Raw genomic sequence first — 12,919 nt, forward strand, 5'->3', positions numbered from 1 at the left:
CACCCCAAGGGATAGTAACCTCCTTGTCATCTTCATCAGGGGGTGGTGGTATCACATCATCATCTAACCAAGGGACCTCAGCTAGGGCCGCCATACTCGTGACCAAAGTAGGGAATGGAAGTAGGCCACGAATATGCGCCCGCCACATACACTGCCGGATAAGTCGAGGAAAATAGACATCCTTCCCCTACATAACACACCCAATCAACAGAAGCATCTCCATAGGGATCTCAGAGAAGTGAGTAGTCGGTAAGACATAGTGGGCAAATATCATCTGCCAGGTCTTAGCCTCTCTAGTCAGCTGAGCAAATAGCATCCCCTTAGGCTTAGTATTGTTCGCATCCATGACCCATGTAGCATTCGGTAAACCGATCACGCGCCTAAGCGCCTCATAATCAAAGGTCATGCTGTGTATAGCCAACTCGGCCTGCTGATGGGCGCAAGTGCCATCAGGAATATGGCGGCACTGCAAAGCCTCCTCTATGGCAGGCTCAGTAATCATGATCTCTCTGCCCCTCAACTGAACCGAATCCAAAGTGGGACGGAAGAAGTTGCAATAAAATTCCTTCACCCAAGAGATGTTGATATCCCCCAAATCTCGGTTAACAAAATCCATACCCAACTCAAGGATCCGACTAGTAATGGACCGCCTCACATCATTGGGAAGGACAAGTTTCTTCTCGGTATTCAGTTTCTTCGTCTGATATTTGGAAAGGCGAAGCTCACAGTAAAGATTGGGGAATTTGGTTGGGTCAATAGAAGGTAACAGCTGATTTTCTTTTTCTTCGTCATTCAGAGGATTCTTAGCATAATTCTTATAAATGGAGGGAATAGAGGGTGTAGAGTGTTTTCTTTTCTTGGAAGAGGTGGTTATAGCCTTTCCTTTATCCGACATCCTGAAAAAGAAATATAATAGAATATAAGCAATAAAGCATGTAGCACAAAGCAAAGAAAGCATATTTAGGATGTAAAATAGATGACAAGCAAACATGATGTGAATGAAACTTGAAATACGGCCAACAAATAAGAACAGAAAACACAGCCATATCCCAAGAATTCAATGTTCACTAATGAGCATAATTCATAAAGAATAAGCATGTTCATCATCAAGACTCAAAAGAATGGTTAAAAGAGTTAAAATGCAAGTTGGGGAGGAAAGGAGGTAGTGAGTTAGAAAAAATGGAGTTAAAAATTAGTAGCATGATGAGAGATGAACATTTCAAGCATACAAATCATGGTCACAATGTATCATGCAAATCCCGGAAATTGAAAATAATGAAAGGTAGCCCAAATTCGTAATAGAGAGCAAAATGAAATTAAATTTTTTTGAAAATTGGGCAGCATTTCGGCTTAAAATTGGGCGTTCCCGGGTATCAAAATGGCACAAACAACATGATTACAATATCAATTAATCACAGCATCAATAAGATAGCATCCAGGCAACACAGATTTCACACAAAGCAACTCAGAAGTGGCATTTATCAGACAAGCGAACAAACAGAAAATAAACACAAACGGAGCACTTATCAGGCCTAGAATCCTCTATCCAGCCCTAGCTACCTAACAGCAAATATTTCTAGCTAATCCTAACATGCAAAATTCAAACTCTAACTAATTAACAGTATACTAACAGAAATGAAACAGTAACAGAGAGTAGAGTTGGGGTAGAAACCTGGGGCAGAGCAGAAATGGAAGTAATGCAGAGGAGTAAGGGGCAGGGACGTGGCTGAGTAGACTGTCGCCGCGGAGGGTGGCAAGTATGGCGAGGCAGCGAAGGTGCTGCTGGCGGCGACGGCGGAGTGAGAGGCGGGGTGGACTGGATGAGTGAGAGAGAGAGAGAGAGAACGAAAGAGAGAGAAGAGGGGTTGGGTGGTGATGAGGGAGAGAGAAAGAGACTGGCCGTGCGGTGGTGGTTGCCGGCGGAGCAGAGGTGGCGGAAAGGTGAGAAGAAGAAGATGGAAATGGTGAGGGAGAAGGGAGGGAGTGCGCGACTGCGCAACGTTGTTCGCGTGTTAGGGCTATCCCTTTTTTTGAATCGGCGCGAGCGCGCACCTTGCGCGTCCGCGTACCTTGAGGAAAACTGGGGATTCACGCGTGAGCGTGCAGTGCGCTCAAGCGTGGATGGGCAACTATGCAAGGGCGCGTGCGCGTACAGCGCGCGCACGCATACAACACGCGCACGCGTACATGCGGTTGGGCCTGAGGCTTAGAGTGGGCTTGACGCACGCCCAACTCTCGGGGTAAAGGCCTAGAGTGGCGGCAGCATGTAAGGGATGCGCGCGCGGCAAACGCGCGTCCGCGTACGTTGGTAATTTGCTATTAGGCGCGCTAGCGCGATACGTGCGCTCGCGTCTGTTCCTCCTTGTGCATATGGGTGCGCACGCGGCAAGTGCACCTCCGCGCAGATTGAGTTGGGCTAGGGGCTTAAAGTTGGCCCGGATCCGGCTCTATTCTCTGGGGCTTGGCTCAAAAGTTGCAGCAGCAGATCGACGCGGGCGCGGCAGGTGCGCGTCCGCGTAAACTTCCCTGTTCTTGTGATTTGTGCGCACGCACATAGTGCGCGTCAGCGTGGGTTGTGTTTGGCTCAGGGCAGAGTGTTTGCCCAAGAGAGGCCCAACTCTCTGGAATGTGGGTGATGATGCATTCGCACAGGGACGCGTACACGTACATTGTGCGCGCCCGTCCACCCCCCCTTTTTTTTCAGAGAAATTATGCTCAAGTACTCCCCCATACTGTTCACAACTCTTTATGCATCTACTACAAAACACAAAAGTGCAATTCACAAAAATGCAATATGATATTATTCATCTACTACTAAACACAACATACATGTGACTAAGCTAACAATTAAGTTGTACAAACAAATTTATATTAAACATCTACCTACAATGGTAACTCAAATCACTTATTAAGCAAATTTTTAAAAGAGAGTGGAAGGAGTTTACCATGGTGGGGTGTCTCCCACCTAGCACTTTTAGTTTAAGTCCTTAAGTTGGACATTTTGAGGCGCTTATTGTCATGGTGGCTTATTTTTTTACTCATCCTTGAATTTCCAAGGATCCTTGCTTCTCAATTGGTTGACAGAATTTCCAACCATTTTCATCGAGCTTGGGCAAAGTTCTACCCAAGGTATGAGTTCCCATAGTTGGTCTTCACATAGCGAACCGGGATCCCATATCTTATCTTCACACCCATCCGTTAGTTGAGTTTCTTGATTTTTTCGTAGGGGTGGTTGACATAAGCGTGATTGACACATGGAATTCTCTTTATTCCACCAATGCTTCCTTCTACGCCCATATACGGTGATTTCCGTTCCATCCTCATTCCTATACCTTAGAGTCTTGGCCTTTGTGATTATTATACCGAAATTCCAACCACTACACAACTCTCTCCTGTTCTTAATTCCACAAAGAGCTCTAAGTTGACCATCATTTTCAATTAAACCATATTCAAGTGAGAAAGTAAAGTTTAGGGATGAAAGTTTTACCCACTTGAATGTTGTATTGGATGGTGACTTGGGAAGGGAGACCTCCCCACACTTAGACAATGCAAGGTCTACTTCTTTAGGCTCTTCTTTGGTTGCTTCCACCTCTTCACAGACTTCTTCAGTTTCAACCTTATCCCCTTTTTCACTTGGCTCGGTGTTGTCTTCAAGAACTTCATCTTGGCCAATGGGAGGTGATTCAATTTGGGATAGGAATTCATTGATGAATGAATCCATCTCTTGATTAACCTCTTCATAGTCTTCAATCTCAATATACACCATGCCATTTCCATCTTCCTTGGGAGGTTGTGCACACTCTTTTATAATTTTAACTTCATGTCCAAGGGGAGAGGATCCCATTGTAGAGAGAAATTTATCCATGATTGAATCCATCTCTTGATAAGCTTCTTCCAAATCTCCGACGATGGTATGCCTTGGAGGTTGCGTACCCTCCGCAACATCAATATCAAGCTTCTTGGAAGAGTGCTCCATGATGCTACATTTCCATGGACTTTCAACATCTCCCAAATCTTCAACCACTTCTCCCTTTTCTTCAATGATCATAAGCTCCTCCAATTGTTCCAACGCAAAACTTGGTTTCTCCTTATCTACCGGATTGTCCAATTTTTCCTTCATACCTTGCTCTTCTTTTGACTTTTCACATGTCGTCATGGAAGTACCTTGAGTATTCAAACATTGGTGGGCTAAAGTGTGCACCACTTTGGTCAAATAGGTCACAAACTCAAGTGTATCCCGCTTCATGGCTTCTTGTCCTTGGAGTAACAAAGTGAGAGGATCGTCTATTGGGGATCAGGGTGAGTAGGAGGGTTCATTATTTTGGGAGAATGGTTTATGGTAGGAAGGTGGTTCTTCTTGGTGAAATTGTGGAGGTGGTGTGCATCAAGGTGGTTCTTGGTAGTAGTGATCTTGGAATTGTGGTTCCATGTATGGCTCATATGGTTCAAAAGTTGGATGGTGCGGTGAATATGGATTGGGTTCATATGGAAGTGTTTGGTGAAAATAGGCTTGTGAGTGTGATTGAGGTTGATGTTGAGGGTATGTCTCATAGGCGTATGGTGGTGGTGCCTGAAAGTTACAAGGAGATTTACCATAGCCATTTGATTGGCGTGCATCATAGAATGGCTCTTCTTCATAGTGCATTGGTGGAGGTTGTTGCCAAGAGGATTGATCATAAGCATATGGCTCCTCCCACCTTTGATTGTCCCATCCTTAATACACATCTTCATTGAAGTTCTCATCACCTACAACATAGTTGTAATCACACTCATAGCCAAAGTGAGAATTCATGGTGGAAAGAGAAAATAAAATCCTACAACTAGCAAATAAAGCAAAAAGCAAGATATTCACACTATTCACATATATACAATAACCAATAACATAACACCATTGCACATCCCCGGCAACGGCGCCATTTTGATGATTGGATTTTTGACGGTTTAGAATTCCACTAATGAAATCTCGTTGTAAAGTATAGTTTCTAAACCAACAATAACCCTTTCATACAAAAGATTGTTTGTCACAAGTAACAAACCCCTAAATTTATAAACCGAAGTATTCAAACCTCGGGTCGTTCTCCCTAGGGAGTGCAATAAAGTGTCTTGTTATTGGTTATGAGTTATTTTGGGGTTTTGATAAGAGGCATGAAAGTAAATGGCAATGAAAATAAACTAACAACTAATAAGCTCTTGGTAGGATATGAGAACTAGAAGTCCTATCCTAGTTATCCTCCTCAATTGTGATGAGAATTGTTCATTGCTCCCACTTAGTTAACCTCCAACCATGGAGGGAAGTCAGTGGATGAATCAATTTGATCCTCTAGTCCTAATTAATAGAGGAATGACTAGCTTTAGAGGCATTCAAATCAATTAGCAACTTCTAATTCGATCAACAAAGGAATTAGATAACTCAAGTGTCACTAATTACTCTACCTAAGCCAAGAGGAACAAAACCTACTAAATCCAACCAAGCATTTCATCAAACCCTTGGAAGGCATAAAAGGAAAGCATAGTAACAACAACAAGAATGAAATCTAGCAACATTATTGCAAGAATTAACAACAACAAATCAAGGAAATCACAATTATCATGAATTACCTCAAATTGCATTATTAAAAGAAAATAAATGAACAACAATCTATCCAAAACAAATGAAGAATTACAATTGTTAAAGTGCATAACTAGAAAGGGGAAGAGGAGAAGATTAGACTTGATGAAGGAGAAGTAAATTGAGGCAAGAGTTAAACCTAGATCTAAGAAGAGAGAAGAGAGATTAATCTAACCCTAATCCTAATTCTAGAGAGAAGTGAGAGCTTCTCTCTCTAACTAATTCTAAACTAATCCAAAGTACTATATGCTAGACTTGTTGGATGCCTTCCCTTTAATCCTTCATCCTTTTATTTTCTCTTAGCAATTGGCGCCAAAATGGGTTCAGAAACCCTCTCAAATCGCCAGGCACGTGTTGCATTAATGAAGTCATGTGCCGTCATCGACGCGTGCGCGCACGGTACGCGTGCGCGTCCCTGGCCGATTCTGCAATGTGCGCGCGAGCGCCTTGTGCGCGTGTGCGTGCTTGGTTGAGATCAATTTCTTTGGCTTTTGTACTCTCTCACTTGCATGTTCTTCCTTGCTCCCTTGATCCATGACTAGCCTATTTCAACCTGAGATTACTAGCAAACATATCAAGGCATCTTATGGAATCAAAGAGGAACTAGAATTCATCAAAATAAGGCTTAAAAAGCATGTTTTTACACTTAAGCACAAATACAGGAGAGATTACAAAACCATACCAATTCATAGGTTAAATGCGAGAAAAGGTTATCAAAATACTCTAAATTCAATACAAGATAAACCCTAAAAATGGGGTTTATCAAGCATCAGCAGTCTTTTTTCAGCCTGAATCAGATTTTTGCTCAGCTCCCTCAATTTCAGCCAGAAAATACCTGAAATCACAGAAAAACACACAAACTAATAGTAAAGTCCAGAAATATGATTTTTGCCTAAAAACTAATAAAAATCTACTAAAAACTAACTAAAACATACTAAAATCTACATGAAATTACCCCCAAAAAGTGTATAAAATATCCGCTCATCAGCGCCGCTTGTCTGCTGCACTGGTCACGCGTACGCATCGCTGCTAGCTTCTCAAAACTCCACTTTCTTGTATTTCTTCCACTTTTGCTTGCTCCTTTTCCATCTTCCAAGCCATTCCTACCCTATAAACCCTGAAAACACTTAACAAACATATCATGACATCGAATGGTAATAAGAGAGGATTAAAATTAGTAAATTTAATGCCAAAGAACCATGTCTTCAATCATACCACAAAATTAGGAAAGAAAATGTAAAACATGCGAATTCTATGAATAAGTGTGAGAATAATGGATAAAATCCACTCAATCAAAATAAACCGTAAAATAGCGGTTTATCACCATCCTGGCAAAATTTAGAATGTAACTCTTATAAAATTCCACTTGGAAGGCATTCCAGGAAATAGGATCATCATCATGCTGCAGGAGGCGTCGTGTTTTTCCTGCCACCAATGCAACGCTTCCCTAGTGAGCAGATAGGTAGCAAATTCAACACACTGCTCTTCAAGTACCAACTGTGCTTGCAGTGCTCGCTCCATATCCTGAAACCAGGTATCGGCTTTAGTCAAATTGGTGGTTCCCTTGAGCTTAGGTGGATTAACCTTTTAAAAAGGTTGCCAGTGTCATCGGGCCCTGAGCTCCACTTTCGCCATTGCCATTATTATTTATCTGTTGCCAAAGAGCCTCCGCAGTGGCCTGCATAGTAACAACCATGTTCTCTAACGTAACAATGAAGTTTACCAGGTTATTCGGGTTGGTTTTCGGTCCCTGAGTACTAGTACGACCTCTTTCACGGCCTCGACCGCATCCACTAAGCGCCATCTAGTTCCTATACGCACCAAATAATCGATATCAAGTTGATTAGTCTCAATATTGGAAGTCTAGTGCTTCAAATTACCAAAGGTAAACTCATGGACTTCATGCTAGACATATCAGTCGGATACCCTAACTAGCACAGGCACAGACTCAGAGTATGCATTGAAGCATAAGCAGTTCTACCCCTCAGGCTCACGAGAACAAATGGCTCTGATACCATAATGTAACACCCTAATATTCAAATCCTTATGCTCAAGTCATAAGTCAATGATAATAAGGTGGTACGACTCTCAAGGTGGGTTTTTAATACATAATTATAAGTAAAATTGAAAGGAGTATTAATCAACAAGCCTGAAAAGAGTAAAAATAAAATTGCGAAGTCGTATCACTCACGTTTCGACAACTTAAAGATAAAGTGTGAAGTCGAAAATGATATACAGATAAAGGCATAAAGAATAGTAGTAAGAGAAGAACAGTATATAGATATATAACATAAGTAAATAGCCACTAATCGCGACCCACGAAGTTTAGGCCGGCTAGGGTACAGTATGAAAGTAGTTGACAACAATATCTCCTAATCTCTCCTAAAAGAAACATAAGAGCCTCTATAGGCAAGTTCAAAAGAATTCAATACATAATATAGGCTTTTCAAAATAAAGGCGGAGAGATTCTAAGCAAAAAATAAAATAGAGAATATAAAGAACTTCGCCATTTCTCAGATGAACTACAGCTCACTTCTGAGCACCTCGACCTATATCTGAAAAACAAGAGATATATACGGAATGAGAACCCCCGACCCATGGGTTCCCAGTACGGTAAAAGTGTCAAATTAATACAATGCATTATAATAAAAACTCCCTAAGCATCCTAAACTTCCTTTCACCAAATATTCATCCTATGTTCTTGCGAATCCATAAATAGGCAACTGTTACAAGGGAATGCTAAATCTAATTCATCTTCCTCATTCTTCCCAACTTTCTAACTCTCCAATGAATAAGAATCAGAATCATAAATAAAACCATCACCAGTTATTCTGTCTCAGCAATCCTATATCCATACTTCATATCCTCACCTAGAGCAAGTGAAATCTCTTTACTGCGTCTACCCAGGGAGCTCAAATTACCTTATGCAATAATCATCATTTTAAATTAATCATATCATTACTCCATCTCAACAAGAACAGCCCTCAGCGTCAACCGACACTAGCATGAGGGACCTTTCAGTTGTACAAATACAAGCAATACAGGCACGTAATTCACAATAAGGTACAGGTAGAACAAGTAGCACATAATCAGGTAACATAGCATATATGATATAGCAATCCAAAATAAATAGGCAAACCTAAACAATTCAAACATATGCACATGATGTATGCCTATTCTATGGATGATGATATCATCTGTCGGTTACATAGCCAACCTGACACGTCCTGGTAGCTAACCGTGGACAGAAACACCCATCGCAGAGCAAGTAGGTTTGAGCTACAACCCCCTTGCTACTACCCGTTCAACCCAGAGCTAGTGGAATAACCACTACTGTGGCTACTACCCAGGCGGGTGTTTAAAAGCTCAACCTGGAGTGAGTGGAATCACCACTACTACCGTTACTACCCAGGCATCACAATCTCTTACCTGGAGTAAGTGGGATGAACCACAACCATTGCTACTACCCAGGTATTACAATCTCTGACCTGGAGCATGTGGTATGAACCACAACCCTTGCTACTGCCCAAGATCTCAAAACATACATTCAGTCAGTTTAAAATCAATCATCATTGTTATCAAATCTCAAACATTAACCTGGAGCAAGCGGGACGACCTACCACCCTTGCTACTACCCAGGTAACACAAATATACATTTATTCATAATCACCCTTCATTATTACCAATTTTTAGGCAATGGCCCGGAGCAAGCAGAACGAACCACGACCCTCGCTACTACCCGGGCACAGTCTCTCTCTCTCTCTCTGTTGTGCCTTATTACTATTAGAGAGAATCTATGCCCTGTCACCCTTACAACCACAGAGAAAACACAAGCATATTCACATTCAATATTTTCCATCATTATTTATTTACCACACTCATTCATTAATCATATATGCATCTCCGGCATACTCGCCATATGTTCAAGCCTCCTCAATCAATCATAATCATTTAATCATTATTCATATACATATACATACTCAGCCATAATTCAATGCTTATCACAGCCATCCAGCTCATAACATACACAACACCTTCACCATCATCCTCAGCAACTCATACAATCATCATTACTCATCATTCATCATCGATTTCCACTTTACCTCATCCACAAGTTACCACATGTCCTAGCTTCTTTTCATTACTAGGCATACTATAAAGATTTAGGACTTAAGGGATGAAAATGGAGGCTTAGAAGTCTGAAATTTGACTTTAAAAACTCAAAAATCATTTTTTGCTGAGAACGGGGTCATGCGTGCGCGTCGGCCACGCTACCATCACAACTCTAATCTTTGGAATTTATACCACGCACCTGCATCAATACAGCGACGCGTACACGTCGGCCAGGTGCACGTGTGAGAGGGTAAAAATCGTGAGTGAAGCGTGCGCGTTGGCCATGCGTGCGCGTCGAAGTACGTTTTACCAAAAATTTTACTAAGTTTTAAAAACTGCAGGATTATATTTTCAAACCCCAAACTTCCAACCCACATAACTTCTTCTACAAAATTCCTTTTTCAACTATTTCTGAATTGTTGGAAAGATCGTTGAATAAACTTTCATAAAAATTTGATTTTGTAGAATTTCTAACTCCGAGGATTGGGTTAGGGCTGCCAAAATTGGTCAAAAATCACTTTTTACCCAAAAACAGAAATCACCAATTTTTCCAATGTTCACAAGCCAAATTCATTTTCACTCATCCAAATGGCCTCAACCTAACCACATTCACATACTTACACTCAACCAAAACCAAACCTAGCTCATCTGCATAATGTCACCCAAAACCATCGAATTCCACACCTCAACTCCTCAAATCTTATTCTTCAATAATCGAACCAATTATTTGCACAGTCAATATCTAAAATCCATCTAATCTCTTATATCATTACACAATACACACATCAACTTACCTTCCTTACCTCTTTCCGGACTCCAGTCCAAATTCACAATTTAATGCATATTCTACAAACTAATATTCATTATCCAATTCATCAAATTCTCAACACACCAAACATACAAATTCACACAATTCTCAACCCAATCATTAATTCACATTATATACTAACTATGCATATTAGTACCAACTATTTACATAATCCAAACTTAATCCTAGGGACATCTAGCCTAGGAATTATCATCACACCACACGTACTTAAATAAAACTTAAACCGTACCCCTTGTAGCCAAAATAATTGAGATGCTTCTTGAAAGTATCCACAAACCTTTAGCTTCAAGCCTCACCAAGGCCCCACAAGCAATATCAATCTTCCAATTGTATACCAAAATCACCCAATACTCTAACATAATCAATTTTCACACTTATAATCAACCTAGAGTTCATAAAATTGATAAATCACAAGGGTTAGAGGGTTCCTTACCTTAACCCATGAAATTGGTTGATGGAACTCACCAATGGCTCAAACTAGAGCACTCCTAAATAATCAAAATCATAAAATCACTCAACACCCATAGCCAATCATGTTTTCAGAGGAAAAAATCAAAACTGGGCAGAGAAAAACAAAATATTCACCACAAAACTTAGAAATAATTGTAGAGGATAAGAAGAGCGACGCGTGGCCGCAAACGGCTCGTCAATCGGAGTTCCGGAGAGAAAGTTATGGTGATTTGAAGTTTGAAAAGCTAGGTTTTCTTTCTCTCTTCTCTCTATCCGCCCCACACCCTTTCTTTAGGGTAAATGAGCTGAAGTACTCATAACTACTGTTTATATATGTTGGGTTTCAGGTCCACTTGGGTCTGGTTCACTTGGTTTAGTCCGTTGGCCCAATTTTGGGCCAAAACCTTTATGATTAGAGTTTTAAATCGTATTTTAAATATTTCTATCTTCCAAAATTATAAATTCTTATTTCTTAAAATTACTCACTTCTAATTAATTTTCTCAACCACAGTACCGGACAGATCTCATCCAATACTACCGGTCAAATTTTCAATGCGCATTTTTATTCAGAAAACTATGTTTTCCGACTCCGAAAAATTCATTGAGTCCAAATATCATATTTAAATTATCAAATTCCGATTGCTAAATTTTCTAACCATATTCGTTCCTATTTTATTTATTATTTAATTAATTACGGTTTGATCGAATTTTACAAGTACGTGTTCGGTTTATTATGCAGAAAGATGTTTGAATTTGATTTTATATAATGGATTATGTTTCGTTCACTCAGTACTATACATTTGTTTCACCATGAGTACGTGTTCGGTTCATTATGCAGAAAGCTATTCGAATTTGAATTTATATAATTGATAATGTTCAATTCATTTAGTATTATACAATTGTTTCACCATAATAATATATTCGGTTCATTTCTGTTCTACACAATTCAAAACTCTTCCTCTTCACTTTCTACTGCTTCTTCACCAGGAAGAGAAGGAGGAAAAGACAAAAAAATACAAGCAGTAACAACAATAAAAGAATGACGATAAAGAGAAAATACGTGAAGAAGAAGGAATGCGAAAAAGAAGGAGGAGAATGAGGAGGAGGAGGAACGCGAAGAAGAAGGTGAAGAAGAAGAAGAAAAAGAGAGGGAGAAAAGAGAAGAAGAAGAAGAGAAGAAGCGTAAGGAAAGAAGAAAAGCGGAAAAAACGCGTAACCTAAAATTGATTGGATGAACTTAGATGCTAAAATTGCTTGGATATAAAGAATATCTCTTAATCAAAATACATAAGACAAAAAAATAATATAAATTAAAACAAAAAGTCAATTTATTTATTCTAATTAAATCAAATAATTAGTATAATTAATGAATTATAATTAATGTAGTCAAAAAATTAAATAATTTGATATTTATTTTAATTAAATCAAATAAATAATTAATTATAATACTTTTAAAAATTATTAATCAAAATACATAAGATAAAAAATTAATATAAATTAAAATAAAATTAATTCATTTATTTAAATCAAATCAAATAATTAATATAATTAATTAGTTATAATTAATTTGGTAAAACAAAATATTAAATAATTTCATATTTATCTCAATTAAATAAAATAAAATAAATTAAAAAATATTTTTAAAAATATGTCACATCAACTATATTATTAATTGAAAAAAAACGATTTTAATAATATATAATATATAATAGATTAGATGACTTTTTAATAAGTAGTCAAAATTAACTAATTGCTCTTTTGACGTGGTAATACACAATTTATTATTTATTATTTCTGTAAAATTTTGACCGCGCATATATAAAAATTAAGTTTTGAAACATAATTATCCACAATATATAATTAAAAAAAAATTAATTTTTATTTACTTTCACTGTAGTAGGAGGGGACCATATTCTACA

The sequence above is a fragment of the Arachis stenosperma genome, chromosome 3, assembly GCF_014773155.1.
Source record: "Arachis stenosperma cultivar V10309 chromosome 3, arast.V10309.gnm1.PFL2, whole genome shotgun sequence".
NCBI lineage: Eukaryota > Viridiplantae > Streptophyta > Magnoliopsida > Fabales > Fabaceae > Arachis > Arachis stenosperma.